Consider the following 18763-nt stretch of genomic DNA (forward strand, 5'->3'; position numbering starts at 1 on the left):
TTCCCATAACAGTTCCTTGCCTGTGTGTTCCCATTTTCTAAAAGGCTTATCTTTTATACTTTTTCTTTTTGGACCCGGGCTGAAAATTGGTCTTTGAACAGAGGGAGTAAATTTTTTCATGTTAATTGTGATTAAAAATATATTTAGTTTTATTCTTACTCTACATTTTCTGTTTTCCTTCCTTTTTTCTTGTTTTTCAAAATCATTCTTCCTTTTGATGAATTTTCTATATTTGACTTCTTTAGTTACTTGAAAGTTGCTTATCTTACTCCTTTTTTCCTGTTGGTTGTTAAAATTTTTATATGTAATTTTTATACATTAAATCTATGTGTGCTGCATGTGTGATCTCTACAATAAGACAAGTTTGTTTTACTTCTTCCTTTCCCAGATTTCTCCCATTTTAGGTCATCTCAGATTTCAGTTCCAGATCTATTACTTTTATGTTGGGAGTTACCTTGGACTAAATATATTTTACTGATTTATTTGCCCACTGCTTTTTCTGTCTTTCTAAAAAATATTTATTAGGCTGCATCAGGTCTTAGTTGTGGCACTTGGGATCTTTTATTGCAGTACATGGACTCTCTAGTTGTGGTGTGAGGGCTCCAGAGCTTGCAATCTCAGAATTTGAGGTGCATGGGCTTAGTTGCTCTTTGGCATGTGGGATTTTTGTTCCCTGAACAGAGATCGAACCTGTGTCCCCTGGATTGCAAGGTGAATTATTAACCATTTTTTCACCAGGGAAGTCCCTGCCCACTGCCTTTTCTGATGTTTTACATTTCACTTACTTTAGATTAATTTTATGCTTTGCTGAACTATTTATCTGGATTCTTTTTTCAGGGAGAAATCAATGAATAGTGAATTTTCAGTCTTTGGATGTTGAAATGTTTTCATTTTGCCAACTCATTTGGATACTAGAATTCTAATTTTAGAACTATATTTTATTTATTATTTATTTTTGACTGTGCTGGCTCTTTGTTGTTGTGTGGGGCTTTCTCCAGTTGGGGCGAGAGGGAGCTACTCTCTAGTTGCATTGTGTGGGCTTCTCCTTGATGTGGCTTCTCTTGTTGCAGAGCATGGGCTCTAGAGCACCAGCTCAGTAGTTGTGACACACAGGTGCACATTCCACAAGATTGCCCCGTGGCATGTGGAATCTCCCTGGAGCAGGGATTGAACCTGTCTCCTCTGCATTGGCTGGTGGATTCTTAACTACTGAACCACCAGGGAAATCTTTAGAACTATTCTTAATTAGATTTTTTGAAGATAATAGCTCCATACTTTATAACCTCCATACTTTTATAGATAGTGAAAGTTCTTGAGGCTAGTCTTACTCTTTCCTTTTAAGATAACCACTGTCTATCTGGAAGCTATTTGTTACTCAGATTTTTAAAAATCTGGTGATCTAAATTTTTATGATGTATCTAGATTTCAGTTTTTACGAGTGCATTTTCCTTGGTACTCATCTCTTGAATTGGAAGAGGTGAGTACCGGCTCTTAGAGGTTTTATTTCTCTTTTTCATTATTTCAGTTCTCTCCTGAGAAAGTCTTGTTAGACAGATTTGGGAACTGCTTAAAACCATTGATCCTGAGCTTGAAACACTTTCATTGTGGTAGTTTTTCCTACCTTCTGTCCTTTTCTGTATTGAGGGCTGGATTTTTAAAAATAGCTTTGTTAGCATATAGTTCATGTACCACAAAATTCATTCATTAAAAGTGTACAGTTCAGTGGTTTTTAGTATTTTCACAGTGTGGTAAAACCGTCACTGCAGTCTACTGAAAATGTTCCAGAGAGTTTTCAGTACCCTAAAAAGAAGCCTCATGGCTATTAACATTCATTCCCTATGACTCTCTTCCCTCAGCCCCTTGCAGCCACTAATTTACTTTGTGGATTTGCCTATTCTAGACATTTCATATAAATGAAAACATAATATGTAGTCTTCTGTGACTTACTTCTTACATTCAGCATATTTTCTGTGTTTAACCATGCCATAGTATTTTTTTATTGCCAAATAATATTCCATTGTGTGGGCATATCATATTTTATTTATCCATTCATCAGTTGATGGACATTTGGGTTGTTTTCACTTTGTCTATGTGAGTGTATGTTTTCATTTCTCTTGAGGATTATGTTTAACATCTTAAATTTCTAACAGTCTAGTTTGAACTGATAACCCACTTCAATATCATACAGAGACTCTATATGGAACTATATGGTTCCATCCTATCCCTTTTAAATGCTGTTGTCACAGACTGCAACTTATATACAACATGAGTAAACCTAGAGGACATTTTGGTAAGTGAATAAACCAGACATGGGAAGACAATAACATAGATTTATAATAATTCTTGTGCATTAAAAAAAATTCTGTACAAGAAAAAAGAGGAACTGGAAACCAGAAAAGCTATTAGCCTATGTATCCTTAGCAGAGATCTTTACTTTTTCTTAGGGCTTTGAGTTAGTGTAGTATTCTGCCATTTCAGCCTGAAGGATTTTTAACATATCTTATAGGCCAGGTCCACTGGCAAGAAACTCCTTCAGATTTATATATCTGAGAATATTTCAATTTTTCCCTCATTTCTGAAGGACAGTTTTGCCAGATACAGTATTCTTGGTTGACAGTGTTTTAATTTATTTTGCAATTTAAATATGTCATCCTACTGTCTTCTGTCCTTCATAGTTTCTTATTAGAAATTGGGTATTAATCTTATTGAGGCTCTCTTGTGAATGATGAGTTCCTTCTCTTGGTTTTAAAGAGTCATTCAACAGCTTGGTTATAATGTGTTTGGGTTTGAAGCTTTTTGAGTTTATCCTACTTGGAGTTCATTGAGCTGCTTGGATATATAGATTGATGTTTTTCATCACATCTGGGAAGATTTTGGCCATTATATTTTAGATAGTCTTTCTGTCGTCCTTTCTCTTCTGAGACTCCTGTAAAGGGGATGTTGTTATGCTTAAAGGCATCCCACAGGTCCTTTAGACTCTTTTAGCTTTTCTTTATTCTTTTTCCTTTCTTTGTAGACATTTATGTATCTTCAAGTTTGCTGATTATTCCTTTTGCCTGTTCACATCTGCTCTTGTACCCCTCTAGTGAACTTTTTATTTCAGTTATTGAATTTTTCAGCTCCAGAATAAAAATTATAGAAGTATAGAAAACAGAATATCAAAGCTTTCTTTTTACTTTCTTCCAGAACTAACAGCTGTTAAACAGTTTTAAGTTTTTTATTTTGATACAATTTCTGATTCACCAGAATACTCTCAATAATAGTACAAAGAGTTCCTGTATACCTTCTACAGAGATACTTAAGTGTTTCATATTTTTTATCTTCATTTATTCTCCTCCTGTGTCATCTATCTGTCCTCTGTTTGTATTTACATTATACATAACTATCTTTTTCATAATTGCTTGAAATATTGCAGGCATGATACCCTATTAGTACTTTACAGTGTGTGCTTTCTAAAAATAAGAATATTCTCTTACATAGCCACATATTAATGATCAAAATCAGGAAATTAACTGTTATTGAGTCACCCATTGTCCAGCAATATCCTTAACAACATAAAAGCATCTTGGATCAAGTAGTGCATTTAGTTAGTAGTTTTGTCACTTAAACTGACTGTATTTAATCCGAAACAGGTTTTCAGTCTTTGTCTCATGATTTTGACATATTTGTAGAGTACGGATCATTTATAGAATGTCTCTCAAGATCAGTTTGTCTTGATACTTCTTCATGATTAGATTCAGGTTGTTTGATACCCTCTCATGATAGATTAATTTTTGGCAGGAATACTGCAAAATTGATGTGTTTTCAGTATATCATATATGGAGGTGTCAGTTTGTCTTGTTACTGGTGGTGTTATTAATCAGTTTTGGTCACTTGGTTAAAGTGGTGTCTGCCAAGAGAAAGTTACTGTTTTCTCCACTATAATTAATAAAAAAATATATTGGGGGGATACTTTGAGACCATATACATATCCTGTTATTCTTGTGGAACTTGAACCCACTAGTTTTAGCATGTGCTAAAACTATAGATTATTGACATGATGGTTGCCAGTTATGAGTTAGGTTTAATACATAGTTTTAGAAAATTAAAATTAGAAAATTTAGAAAATTTAAATGTGATTATTTGCAGCCTCTGTCATTTTACACTATGGCAGTAACATCTTTTTGTTTTAATTCTTTATTTTATAATGTTCAAAACTTATAAATGTAGATCTAACTGTAACAGCTGTTAATCTTTTTTGTTCCTTTTTTAAAAATAAATTTCAGGTGTGCAGTATAGTGATTCACAGATTTTAGAGATTATACTGCATTTATAGTTACTATAATGATTTTGTTTCATGTACATGTCCTCTTCAAAGTTATTTTGGAACAAATCCCAGATGTAGCTTTCTAATTGTAAATATATTTTGGTGTATCTCTGAAAGATAGGAATTAAAAAAAAAAAACCTGATACCTTTATCCTACCTTAAAATTTAACTTATTATTTAATATTATCATATGTCCAATGGGTGTTCATATTTTCTCAATTGTTTTGTCTTTTTTCCTCAGTTTATTTGGGTTAGGATCTGGTATCCAAATAAAGAAATCTGTATATTGTGATGGCTTTAGATTTATCTCTTATGCTCTTTTTTTTAACTTATAGATTCCTTCCTTTCTATTTTTTCTTTTTCTTTTCCTTCTTTGAAATTTTGTGTTGAAGTCAACACTAATTTTTCCTGAAAAGTATCCTACAGCCAGAAGTCTGCTGTTTAATTCAATTTACTACTGTTTTAATTAGAAATTAGTGATAAGTATATGTGGGCTTCCCTGGTGGCTCAGAAGGTAAAGAATCTGCAATGCAGGAGACCCAGGTTCGATCCCTGGGTAGGGAAGATTCCCTGGAGGAGGGCATGGCCACCCACTGCAGTATTCTTGCCTCCAGAATCCCATGGACAGAGGAGCCTGGCAGGCTACAGTCCATGGAGTTGCAAAGAGTTGGACATGACTGAAGCAACTTAGCACCCACGCATAGATGTGTTTCTTATTTTCTTGTTTTTCTCCTTCCCTGTTCAAGTTTTTGGTGTCAGTATTATGCTAATCTCATATAATAACTTGGAAATTTGGCAACATTCATTCAATAAGTACTTATTGAGCACTACTCACAGACAGTATGTTTGGTGAAATAGTGAACAAAACCAAAGTGGTTCTTGTATTTGCAGTGCTTAAAGCCTAGGGGAGAAAGCTAGGCAATAAATAAATCCTGTATAAAACTAAACTTCAAAGCTGTGTTTGTCTGCTTCCATTTTATGGGTTAGGATAATTTAAGGATAACTTATGTGTTGGAATAATTATTTTCTTTAAGACTTGATAGAACTTTAAATAAAATTATTCTGGTACTTATATTTACATAAAGGTGTTTTATTTGCCTGTGAAATTACTTAGCAACCCTAACCTTCTAACCTCAGAGCCTTGATATTCTATGACATTGCGCCATCTTATTTGTTCCCTGTTATTGCACAGTGTTCCCCTGAGGGTATGAGTTCTTAAGTTTAGGGAACAAGGCTCTGTTATTTCTTTGTTTCTATGGGAAAAAAAATCATTCAGATTTCACATGACTGGGACAGTCAGAATGATGTAATCCACTGAGTGTGAAGACTGCTGAAAGGACAGAAAAGTTATGTTTGTGATTACTTCTCTCAGGTCAGATTGATAGCGTCTGGTATGATAATTAGCTTCTTTGTATTTTACATTAGCCAGTTATTTTGTGTTGGCTTCTTGTAGCGTGAAATAGTATTATTAGTGTCAAATAGTAAGCATTTTCTCCTTCAGAAAAACATGGGTGTGGACTATGTACACTTACCGAGTCATAGACTCAACAAGTGATTACATGTTTTTATGTGCTCTCATAACTAGGAATGTGAAATCTTCTGATATCTTTCATATATATGTATATATGTTGTGCTGTGTTTAGTCGCTCAGCCATGTCCAACTCTTTGCGACCCCATGGACTATAGCCTGCCAGGCTTTTCTGTCCATGGGTATTCTCCAGGCAAGAATACTGGAGTGGGTTGCCATGCCCTACTCCAGGGGTTCTTCCCAACCCAGGGATCAAACACAGGTCTCCCGTATTGCAGGAGGATTCTTTACTGAATGAGCCACCAGGGAAGCCCAAGATTGGAGTGGGGACTCCAGAGGATCTTCCTGACCCAGGAATTGAACTGGGGTCTTCTGTGTTGCAGATTCTTTACTGTCAGATTTTCCTTTACTGGCAAATTCTTTAACATCTGAGCCACCAGGAAAACCCCTTATGTATATATGACTATAAAAACCATTGAAGTACAAAGTTATAAAAGTATGTGTCTGGACCCTTAAAGGTTTTGAAAAGATTGTCAGAGATCATTTACTTCAGGCTTCTCTTTTTACAGAAGAAGCCCTGAATTTTTTTTTTCCTTCTTTCTTCCAGAAGTTTTGACTGATTCCAAACCATCCCAAATTGATGAAAGAAGTGAGACTAGAACCCAAGTTTTTTAAATTTTATTTATTTATTTAGTTTTGGCTATGCTGGGTCTTTGTTACTGTGCACAGGCTTTTTCTAGCTATGGCATGTGGAGACTACTCTAGTTGCAGTGCATGAGCTTCTCACTGCAGCAGCTTCTCTGGTTGCAAAGCACGGGCTCTGTGGTGCATGGACTTAGTAGTTGTGGCACACGGGCTCAGTAGTTGCAGAACATATGCTCAGTTGCTCCGTGGCATGTGGAATCTTCCTGGGCCAGGGACTGAACCCATGTATGCCCTGTGTTGGCAGGCAGAGTCTTAACCATTGGACTACCAGGGAGGTCCCAGATGATATTTTGGTTCAACAATTTCTTGAAATTATTTTTTCCCCGTTAATTTTTATTCATTGTTTAAAAAATTTAATTGGATAGGTTTGTGGCTATATTTCCTCTTGGGATATTGTTTTCTTACTCACAACTCTAAATTACATAGAGGAAACATTTTAAGTGAATTTAATGAATTGGCTAAGATGTTGACCTGAAATTTGTAATTGACTAATGATTTATGTTATGACTTCCAATACTAAGTTTTAGCTAGTCAATACATTCCTGTTCTTACATATGTTAGTCTCACAGGCCTAATTATTTCAGACTATTTATTGTTAACTATAGGAAATCATTGTTTAACTTTTTGATTTTAAGGGCGTTGTTTTATCTGGTTTCATTACCAAATTATGTATTAGTTATATAGAATTATCATATTTTCAGAAAGTTTGAGAGGGCAAGAAGATATGAAAAGCCACCTCTGCTAAAGATTAGATGCTGTGCTAGATGTTTGGAGGATTAAGAGGCATCCCAAGTCCAGGAAAATCCTTGTTTGGATTTTTCTTGATCCATTTTGGAGTTAGGTAGAGTTCTTAATTGCAGTTCTGATAACATCAGATTGGGTCAGTAATTGTCTTGACAGTACTATATTATCTTTTTAGTTACTGCCTTTTTTTTTTTTTTTTTAACCGAATGGCAGGGCATATGGAATCTTCTTTGCCTAACCAGGGATTCAGCCTGCATCCCCTGCATTGGATGCACAGAGTCTTAACCACTGGACTGCCAAAGAAGTCTCTACTTGTTGCTTTTTAAATTTTAGCAAGCTCATGTTTAACTATAATCAGTGTTTATTAAACTGTGTGAAATGAAGTTTGCACTGCATCACTAGTTGCTTTTCTTTTTCTTTAATTTTTAATTGGAGGATAATTGCTTTACAATGTTGTGTTGGTTTTTGCCATACTTCAAACAATGTGAATCGGCTATAAGTATACATATATCCCTCTTTCTTAAGCCTCCCTCTCACTTCACTGTTTGCTTTTCTTAGTCTTTAGTATACTATATGATTAGTAGCTTTGGTGAAAACCTCAATTGCAAGAGAAATTAGTGAAAAACCTTGTACAGTCAACAACTTGCCTTTAAAAAAATAACCTTTTTTTTTGAAGTTTTTCATGAAGCAAGCATTCTGTTGGATTTTAAGCCTCAGAAAGTTATTTTTGCCTGTTACCTTTCAGTGTAGAGTGAAAATAGGGTTTATGTATTTGGGCGGTTGTGTACTGGAGGAGCCTGGTAGGCTGCAGCCCATGGGGTCGCGAAGAGTCAGACACGACTGAGCGACTTCACTTTCACTTTTCACTTTCATGCACTGGAGAAGGAAATGGCAACCCACTCCAATATGCTTGCCTGGAGAATCCCAGAGATGAAGGAGCCTGGTGGGCTGCCGTCTATGGGATCGCACAGAGTCGGACACGACTGAAGCGACTTAGCAGCAGCAGCAGTACTGATACTGTACTTTTGTCTGGAATTTGGTATGGAAGTGTGAGATGAGCATCCAACTTTACTTTTTTCTAGGTAGCTAATTGGTTGTCTCATCACTTGACAGATCTTAAATGGCACTTTAAATGTCTATATTAGGATATTTTTAGGGATTTCTACTCTCTTCCGTTGATCTGTTTATGTGCCAGTACGGGACAGCTTTAAGTGTTGTTTCTTGTAATAAGTATTTTAATATCTGATAGGCTGTTCTCCATTTATTATTTTCTTTGAAATTTTCTTGGCTATTAATTGATATTTTCATATGAACTTTAGAATCAGCTTGTCTTGTTATAAAAACAAAAACAAGATTCCAGTTTTAATTTGCATCATGCCAGATTAATACAGCAACTTAGGGAAGAATTGATCTAAATGATGTTGTATGTTTTAGCCAAGATTATCATATTTTCTTTGCAATTGTGTAAGTCTTTTTTTGTGTCTTAATAGCTTTAGTTTTTTTCCATTTGTTGTTGTTGTTCAGTTGCTAAGTCATGTCCAACTCTTTGCAACCCCACAGACTGTAGCACACCAGGCTTTCCTGTCCTTCACTAACTCCTGGAGTTTGCTCAGACTCATGTCCATTGATCTGGTGATGCGATTCAACCATTTCATCCTCTGTCGTCCCCTTCTCCTCCTGCCCTCCATCTTTCCCAGCATCAGAGTCTTTTCCAATGAATCAGCTCTTCACATCAGGTGGGCAAAGTATTGTAGCTTCAGCTTCAGCATCAGTCCTTCCAATGAATATTCAGGGTTGATTTCCTTTAGGATTGACATGTTTGATATCCTTGCGTCCAAGGGATTCTCAGGAGTCTTCTCTAGCACCACAGTTTGAGAACATCAATTCTTCGGCACTCAGCCTTCTTTATGGTCCAACTCTCACATCTGAACAGGACTGTTGGAAAAACCATAGCTTTGATTATACAGAGTTTGTTGGCAAAGTGATGGCTTTGCTTTTTAATATGCTGTGTGTGTTTGTCATAGCCTTTCTTCCAAGGAGCAAGTGTCTTTTAATTTCATGGTTGCAGTCAGCATCCACAGTGATTTGGGAGCCCAAGAAAATAAAATCTGCCACCATTTCCATTTTTTCTCCATCTATTTGCCATGAAGTAATGGGACCAGATGCCATGATCTTAGTTTTTTGAATGTTGAGTTTTAAGGTAGCTTTTTCACTCTCCTCTTTCACCTTCATCAAGGGGCTCGTTCGTCTTCGCTTTCTGCCATGTCGGTGGTATCATTTGCATATCTGAGGTGGTTGATATTTCTTCCGCCAGTTTTGATTCCAGCTTGTGATTCATCCAGCCTGGCATTTCACATGATGTACTCTGCATGTAAGATAAATAAGCAGGGTGCAATATACAACCTTGACATACTTCTTTCCAGTTTTGAACCAGTCTGTTTTTCCATGTCCAGTTCTAACTGCTGCTTCTTGACTCTCATACAGGTTTCTCAGGAGGCAGGTAAGATGATCTGGTATTCCCATCTCTCTAAGAATTTTCCACAGTTTGTTGTCTTATCTCCTATGGTACATCTTGCTTCCATTGTACTTCTTATCTGATCATTGTATATATCAAGGCTATTTGTTTCAGAATATTAATTTTGTACCCAATAACACCTTTTTGTATTCTCTTATGTTTGTAATAGTTTTTCAGTTTTTGGACCTCCTTGAGGAAGTCTGTCTTCTGACTTTCATACCTTTTATTCCTTTTATCTAATGTTAAATAAAGCAGTTGTGATAATGGACATCTTTGTCTTGTTCCTGTGCTTAGTGGAATCTTTGTATATTTTCCCCATTAGTTAGTATTCTCTGGCTTTGGTATTGGGTGAGATGATTTTTGTTACTATTTTTAATGTTATGTTAAGGAGATGGCTATATGATTTTTCTTTTTAGATATATTAATATATGGTGAATTATATCAACAGATTCCTAACATTGAACTGTCCTGTATTCATAGCATAAATCCCACTTGGACATGATGTTTTCCTGTAAATTCTCATTTTTTGAGGATTTTTAAATCTGTATTTATACATGAGATTTTTCTGTAGTTTTTTCTTTAGTGGAATCAATAGTCCTACTGTTTTTTTAAAAATATATATACATGTATTTATTTATTTGTCTGCACTGGTTCTTAGTTGTGGCATGTGGAATCTTTTAATCTTCATTGCAGCATGTGAGATCTTCAGTTTTGGTGTGTGGGATCTAGTTCTCTGACCTGGGCCCCCTGCATTGGTGAGCGTGGAGTCTTAGCTACTGGACCACCAAGGAAGTCCCAGTAGTCTTACCTATAAAGAAAATTAGAAACTTTCCTTTTATGTTTCAAACCATTAAAATCATTGGACTAAGGATTCTTTTGGGAGGCAAGAGTGCTTTGATAATTTTTTCAATTTCTTCTTTGGTTATATGTTAAGATTTCTGCCTCTTCTGTGGTCAGTTTTGGTAATTAATATTTCTGTAAAAGATCATCTATTTTATGGCTAACAAACACATGAAAAGATGCTCAACATCACTCATTATCAGAGAAATGCAAATCAAAACCACAATGAGGTACCATTTCACTCCCATCAGAATGGCTGCTATCCAAACGTCTACAAGCAATAAATGCTGGAGAGGGTATGGAGAAAAGGGAACCCTCTTACACTGTTGGTGGGAATGCAAACTAGTACAGCCACTATGGAGAACAGTGTGGAGATTCCTCAAAAAACTGGACTAGAACTACCATATGACCCAGGAATCCCACTGCTGGGCATACACACTGAGGAAGCCAGAATTGAAAGAGACATGTGTACCCCAGTGTTCATCACAGCACTGTTTATAATAGCCAGGACATGGAAGCAGCCTAGATGCCCATCAGCAGACGAAAGGATAAGGAAGCTGTGGTACATATACACAATGGAATATTACTCAGCCATTAAAAAGAATACATTCGAATCAGTTCTAATGAGGTGGATGAAACGAGCGTATTATACAGAGTGAAGTAAGCCAGAAAGAAAAACACCAATACAGTAGACTAACACATATATATGGTATTTAGTTAATCAGTAAAGATAACCCTGTATGCGAGACATCAAAAGAGACACAGATATATAGAACAGTATTATGGACTCTGTGGGAGAGGGCGAGGGCGGGATGATATGGGAGAATGGCATGGAAGCATGTAAATTATCATATGTGAAACGAATTGCCAGTCCAGGTTCAATGCATGATACAGGGTGCTCGGGGCTGGTACACCGGGATGACCTGGAGGGATGGGATGGGTAGGGAGGTGGGAGGGGGATTCTGGAAGGGGAACACATGTACACCCATGGTGGATTCATGTCAGTGTATGGCAAAACAAATATAATATTGTAAAGTTAAAAAATAGTTAAATAAACTAATTAAAAAAAAAAAGATCATCTATTTTATCCATGTTCTCAAATGTATTTGAAAGCAGATGAACAAAGCAATGATTTGGGATTATTTTAATTTCCTCTGTTTTATATACATATTCCCCCATCCCCCATTAAAATTACGTTAGCTGGATGGTTTTAATTTCCAAAGAATCAGCTCTTGGGTTTATTGAGTTGATCTGTTTTTCTGAGCTTTAATTGATTATTTTCTGCCCGTATCTTTGCTGTTTTCACTCTTGTGTTTTCCTTAAGTTCTCATGCTGTGAATTTTCCTCTAGAGTACTGCTGTGTACTATAGATTTTCCTGAGTACCACTTTAGCCACATATTGTATGTAGGTTCTCAACTGTAGTATTTTCATTGTCGTTATCTTTTGTGTTTTATTTTTGGTTGCCTTTTTTTTTGGCTGTGCCACGTGGCTTGTAAGATACTAGTTCCCCGACCAGGGATGGAACCTGGGCCCCCAGCAGTGGAAGAACGGAGTTCTAACCATGGGACTGCTAGGGAATTCCCTTCTGGTTCCCTCTTTGAGCCATGATTTCTCTAAGAGACAGTTTAGAAATTCAGGCAGTAGGGCTTTTTTATTTTCTGATGTAATTTATAATTTATTTTCCCTTTGACTATTGGCTGTACTACTGTTGACTTTTGAAATTCATTGGAATTTTCTTTGTGGCCTAATAATTACTCAAGTTTTTTGTAAAGTGTTCTGTGGATACTTAAAAAGGTATATTCTGCTTTCAGGGTACTTTTGACATAATCGGTTAGATTTATCTTACAAATTATGTATTTCTACCTAGTTATTTTTTTCTTATAGTTTGTGCTTTATGAGTGGTGATGCTATGTTATTGGAGGCATTTTGTAACATTAGCTCATCATGGATTGCATTCATTTTTTTTAATTTTTTGGTTTTCACTTTTGTTTACAGCTAGACAGAGAGAAACTTGACCACAGAACAGAAGCAAAACTGAGTCTCTAGTCTTGGGCCTTTTGGTGGCTGTAGGTTGCCCAGGTTGCCCTCAGGGGGGAGTACTTTAAAATGTTTCTCCTTTGCCTTTCTGTTAATATGAAGAAGTATTTGGACCACCTGTGTGTTTTTGGTGGCTACTCCCCCTCAAAAAAAAAGTAAAAAAAGAAATGTTAAATAATTCTTTCTTCAGGAAGAGCCCAGGCTATTCTTCACAGAATGTGTATACAGCAGGGGTCTGGTTTTAGCTCAAGGCCTGTCTGCTGTCAGGATCCAGCCAGAACTGGGCAAGTATGGCTCAGGCTGGTAGCTGGGGCCCTGCAGGAATCCACTGACAGCTCAGCAGAGGAGCCAGACCAGCAGACAGGAGAGAAGTTGGGAGAAGGCCACAGTGTCTGCAGCCCCAAGGAAGAGGAGCCAAATTGAAGGGCCTGTGTTTACTCTAGTTCTTTGATGTCAGGGGCCAGAGGTAGCTCTGCCTAGCTGCTTCTTGTGACCAGGACCTGAGCTATGAGGTGCAGTTCCCTTTGCTTCACTCCGCCACTCCCCCTGATGCTGCCACCGCTGCCCCCCGCCATGGTCAGGCCACACTGCTACCTCTTTCCTCTGTCTTCACTCTCCACCTCCGGTTCGGGTGTTAAATCAGTCTGCCCTCACTGAAGCCTCCCCTGCTATCTGTCATGAATTCCATTCTTTATTTGTCAGTAAAGTAAAACACCTATAGTATACCTTTGTGAAGTCTGTTACCTAGAACCATTTGTGTGTTTTCAAGTATTCTTATTTGTCTAGAAACCTCTGATTTATTCTGTTTTCTCTCTCTGAGGTCACAGTTCAGTTCACTTCAGTCGCTCAGTCATGTCCGACTCTTTGCGACCCCATGAACCGCAGCACACCAGGCCTCCCTGTCCATCACCAATTCCCAGAGTTTACCCACACTCACGTCCATTGAGTTGATGATGCCATCCAGCCATCTTATCCTCTGTCATCCCCTTCTCCTCCTGCCCTCAGTCTTTCCCAGCATCAGGGTCTTTTCAGATAAGTTAACTCTTCGCATCAGGTGGCCAAAGTATTGGAGTTTCACCTTCAACGTCAGTTCTTCCAGTGAACACCCAGGACTGATCTCCTTTAGGATGGACTGGTTGGATCTCCTTGCAGTCCCAAGGGACTCTGAGGAGTCTTCTCCAACACCACAGTTCAAAAGCATCAATTCTTCTGTGCTCAGCTTTCTTTGTAGTCCAACTCTCACATCCATACATGACTACTGCAAAAACCATAGCCTTGACTAGACGGACCTTTGTTGACAAAGGAATGTCTCTGCTTTTTAATATACTGTCTAGGTTGGTCATAACTTTCCTTCCAAGGAGTAAGCGTCTTTTAACTTCATGGCTGCAATCACCATCAGCAGTGATTTTGGAGCCCAAAAAAATAAAGTCAGCCACTGTTTCCCCATCCATTTGCCATGAAGTGATGGGACTGGATGCTGTGATCTTAGTTTTCTGAATGTTGAGCTTTAAGCCAACTTTTTCACTCTTCTCTTCACTTTCATTAAGAGGCTCTTGAGTTCTTCTTCACTTTCTGCCATAAGGGTGGTGTCATCTGCATATCTGAGGTTATTGATATTTCTCCCAGCAATCTTGATTCCAGCTTGTGCTTCCTCCAACCTGGCATTTCTCATGATGTACTCTGCATATAAGTTAAATAAGCAGGGTGACAATGTACAGCCTTGACGTACTCCTTTCCCAATTTGGAAACAGTCTGTTGTTCCATGTCCAGTTCTAACTGTTGCTTCCTGACCTGCATACAGGTTTCTCAAGAGGCAGGTCAGGTGGTCTGGTATTCCCATCTCTTTCAGCATTTTCCACAGTTTATTGTGATCCACACAGTCAAAGGCTTTGGCATAGTCAATAAAGCAGAAATAGATGTTTTTCTGGAACTCTCTTGCTTTTTCAGTGATCCAGCGGATGTTGGCAATTTGATTTCTGGTTCCTCTGCCTTTTCTAAAACCAGCTTGAACATCTGGAAGTTCATGGTTCACATATTGCTGAAGCCTGGCTTGGAGAATTTTGAGCATTACTTTACTAGCGTGTGAGATGAGTGCAATTGTGTGGTAGTTTGAGCATTCTTTGGCATTGCCTTTGTTTGGGATTGGAATGAAAACTGACCTTTTGCAGTCCTGTGGCCACTGCTGAGTTTTCCAAATTTGCTAGCATATTGAGTGCAGCACTTTCACAGCATCATCTTTGAGGATTTGAAATAGCTCAACTGGAATTCCATCACCTCCACTAGCTTTGTTCGTAGTGATGCTTCCTAAGGCCCACTTGACTTCACATTCTAGGATGTCTGGCTCTAGGTGAGTGATCACACCATCATGATTATCTGGGTCGTGAAGATCTTTTTTGTACAGTTCTTCTGTGTATTCTTGCCACTTCTTCTTAATATCTTCTGCTTCTCTTAGGTTCATACCATTTCTGTCCTGTATTTAGTCCATCTTTGCATGAAATGTTCCCTTGATAACTGTAATTTTCTTGAAGAGCTCTCTAGTCTTTCTTATTCCAGTGTTTTCCTCTATTTCTTTGCATTGATCACTGAGGAAAGCTTTCTTATCTCTCCTTGCTATTCTTTGGAACTCTGCATTAAAATGGGTATATCTTTCCTTTTCTCCTTTGCTTTTCACTTCTCTCCTTTTCACAGCTATTTGTAAGGCCTCCTTAGACAGCCATTTTGCTTTTTTGCATTTCTTTTTCTTGGGGATGGTCTTGATCCCTGTCTCCTGTACAATGTCACGAACCTCTGTCCATAGTTCATCAGGCACTCTATCAGATCTAGTCCTTTAAATCTATTTCTCACTTCCACTGTATAATCATAAGAGATTTGATTTAGGTCATACCTGAATGGTTTAGTGGTTTTCCCCATTTTCTTCAATTTAAGTCTGAATTTGGCAATAAGGAGTTCATGATCTGAGCCACAGTCTGCTCCTGGTCCTGTTGTTGCCGACTGTATAGAGCTTCTCCATCTTTGGCTGCAAAAAATATAATCAATCTGATTTCTGTGTTGGCCATCTGGTGATGTCCATGTGTAGAGTCTTCTCTTGTGTGTTGTTGGAAGAGGGTGTTTGCTATGACCAGTGCGTTCTCTTGGCAAAACTCTTATTAGCTTTTGCCCTGCTTCATTCTGTACTCCAAGGTCAAATTTGCATGTCACTCCAGTTGTTTCCTGACTTCCTACTTTTGCATTCCAGTCCCCTATAATGAAAAGGACATCTTGAATATTTTCCCTTAATTCTACTTTTATAGATTTATAGTACATTTAGATTTGGTTGATTATTCAGTCTACTACCCTTATTTTACCCATGAGAAAAGCTAAGGCCCCAAAATGTCTCTGAGACCTGAGAGAAAAGGAAGCTTTTTGTCATGAGTATAGGATAGCCTGGTATTGACATTTTACTGGCATTTACACGTGTGATCTTATTTTCCTTTTTGGCCATACCACATGGCAAATGGGTTCCTAGCTCACTGATCCAGGATTGAGTCTCTGCCCTCAGCAGTGAAAACGAGAAGCCACAAACACTTGAGTCCCAACCACTGGACTGCCAAGGTCCCTGCATGTGTGATTTTTGTCATATATATGTTGTATGGGTGTTAACTTTTTTTTCAGACTTGCAATTTGCTGGTTCCCAAAGCCATCTTTTTCTGTAAGTTGGAGAATTTCCTGATTTATTTGTATCTTGGGCTAGCTTACTGAGTGATTAAATTGCTGCTGTGTATTATGAAGTCGTTTGTAGAGTGTAATTTCTTGTAGTAGTAATTTGTTGATAGTACAAGAAAGAAAAGAAAGAAATTTAGGACATGAATATTAAATTGCTCTTGGGCTCCTTCTTCCCCTTGTGAAGCTGACTGGGCCTTGCTTAAAATGTTTTCCTTCTCCTGGTCTCCTACCCTTATCTCCTTTCACTTACCCTCCTCACCTTTCCTCTTTTCCATTCTTTACTCGATCTCCTCTGCCTCTTGCCCTCTAGCTCCTTCTCTCTCTGCAGTTATTTCTTTTCTTGTTACCTGTTTCCCCATCTCTCTTTGTTCTTAGATGTCTTCAATCAGTGATTCAAAAATTTAAATTATTAGGTTTTCTTCCTGTAGCATTTGAACTGAAATGGCACTGAACTAGTAAAATAGAACATTGCTTTTAATTCTTGGCCATGTGAGGGAGTTCTGCACTTTATTAGTGTAAAGTTTATGAATTAAAAATGTGTTGTTGTTCTGCTTTCTACTTTTCCTTTAATAGAAGCATTTATATTTATTTTAGTGGAAATTTATGATTGCTTATGAATTTATTGTTTCCTGGGAGCATTTATAATTTTACATTTGGGGCAAAATTTATTTTTTTCAGTCTTATTTTATATACCTTTTTTTGCATAGTAAAAGTAATTCAGTTCAACTTGTAAAAACAATTTAAAATTTATTTCCCATCATTCATATGCTTTTAGTGAATACTCTCATGCCATCACAACCTATTTTTTTATTTCCAATTATTTAATCATTTCCATGATTGAACATTTAGACTATAGGAAAATGTTACAAAAAAGTGCTTATGATTAAAATATAGGACGTTTATGTGGAAACTTCTGTACACACACACATAGCACTTGATTTTGCTCACATGTTCCAGGAAAAGAAAGTTGATCCCAAGTAGCTATTAAATGCTCTTTTTTTAAAAAAATTATTTTTGGCCATGCTGTACAGCCTGTGGGATCTTAGTTCCCCAACCAGGAATCCGACTGTGTCCCCTGCATTGGAAATGCAGAGTCCCAACCACTGGACTGCTGGGAAAGTCCCTAAAATACTTTTGATACTTCAGAGATTGACTGCATAGCAGACATTAGAAAAATTCTTCAAGTGACCAAATATGGATGAATTTCTCATATTCTTTAGGTTTGTGAAAAATATAATCAGAGTTGCACTCAGTGAGCTATTTTAATATTTAAAGAAGACGCCTAGATAATCTATGTTTCATCACCTTTATTAAGGCATAATTTTAAAGAATTTTTAATTGTTTATTGTTTATTTAATACTTTCTAATTGTTTATCTAGTAATAAAGGGGTATGGTGTTTTAATTTTCATTTATTATTTTTCCTTTAAGAGAAATTTTGCTTTGTTGTTGATAATATGTGTGCTTTAATGGGGTGGGGTATAGTTATTTGATTTGCATTTCCCTGACTGGCGAATAACGATGTGTTAAACATCTTCTCATGTGTTTCTTAGTCATTTGTATATCTTCCCTGGAAAATTGACTATACAGATTCTTTTGCCCACTTTCTAATTGGGTTGTTTGTCTCTATTGTTGAAGTGTAGAGTTATTTATGTATTTTAGATAAAAGTCTCTTATCAGATACATGATTTGCAGATCAAATTTGCAGATCATTTTCTCCCATTCTGTGTGTTGTCGTTGGTCGAACCTTTTTTAAAAAGTTATTAAAAATTCATTTAAATTTAGTGGAACTTCTTTAAGACATTCCTGATGTTAGCTTATTCACAAAATAATTTATTAAATCATCGCCTCAAAAAAAAAAAATCAGAGTCTCTGCTAAGCCATTTACTGCTCAAAAACATCTGCTTCTTCAAATAGCTGATATCCCACAATATCAATAAATATTAGGAAAAGACATGAAAACACTAATTTCCTGCACCTGTCTGTGAGTATCTAGACGCTTAGATTCTCCTGCTTTCAACAGAGATACAGAAAAAACACATTTCTGGTCTGTGCCTCTGTGGGAAGATTGAGGCTGCCAAGAATCTTGCTTCTGGGTTTAGAAGTCTCCCTGTATTGTTGTGGTTTATGTACATTATGATGATACTGAAGCCTGTAAGATTCTATGAAGTCTTCGGTTCATACAAAAAAAGTTAAATCATTTTCAGTATGGTTTGTTGGTTCTTTGAAAATTGATGATCCGTATACTTTAAAATTTTAATTCTATAACTAGTAGAATAGCAACCAGAATGCTTCATCCCAACATCATACTGGAAATTGAAACTATTAAAGTAAAGCTTTAAAGACACTATAAAATTAGTACTTGCTTGCCATAGAGTGTTCAGAAA

At 37.0% G+C, this 18763-nt stretch overlaps 1 protein-coding gene across 14 annotated transcripts in view; it reads left to right on the forward strand.

Moving 5' to 3' along the window:
- Window positions 1–18763, forward strand: part of UBAP1 (ubiquitin associated protein 1) — a 111610-nt gene that overhangs the window by 64256 nt on the left and 28591 nt on the right. Inside the window, exon 1 of one of the 14 annotated variants that reach the window (XM_081519515.1) lies at window positions 8844–9019. The exons of the other annotated variants lie outside the window; for them this stretch is intronic. The gene's annotated coding sequence lies outside the window, so the exon portion shown is untranslated. Of the gene's footprint in view, window positions 1–8843; window positions 9020–18763 lie in introns of those variants that run through there. 14 annotated transcript variants of the gene reach the window in all.

The sequence above is a fragment of the Giraffa tippelskirchi genome, chromosome 1 (genome assembly GCF_054371585.1).
Source record: "Giraffa tippelskirchi isolate mGirTip1 chromosome 1, T2T-mGirTip1v1.2.pri, whole genome shotgun sequence".
Taxonomy (NCBI): domain Eukaryota; kingdom Metazoa; phylum Chordata; class Mammalia; order Artiodactyla; family Giraffidae; genus Giraffa; species Giraffa tippelskirchi.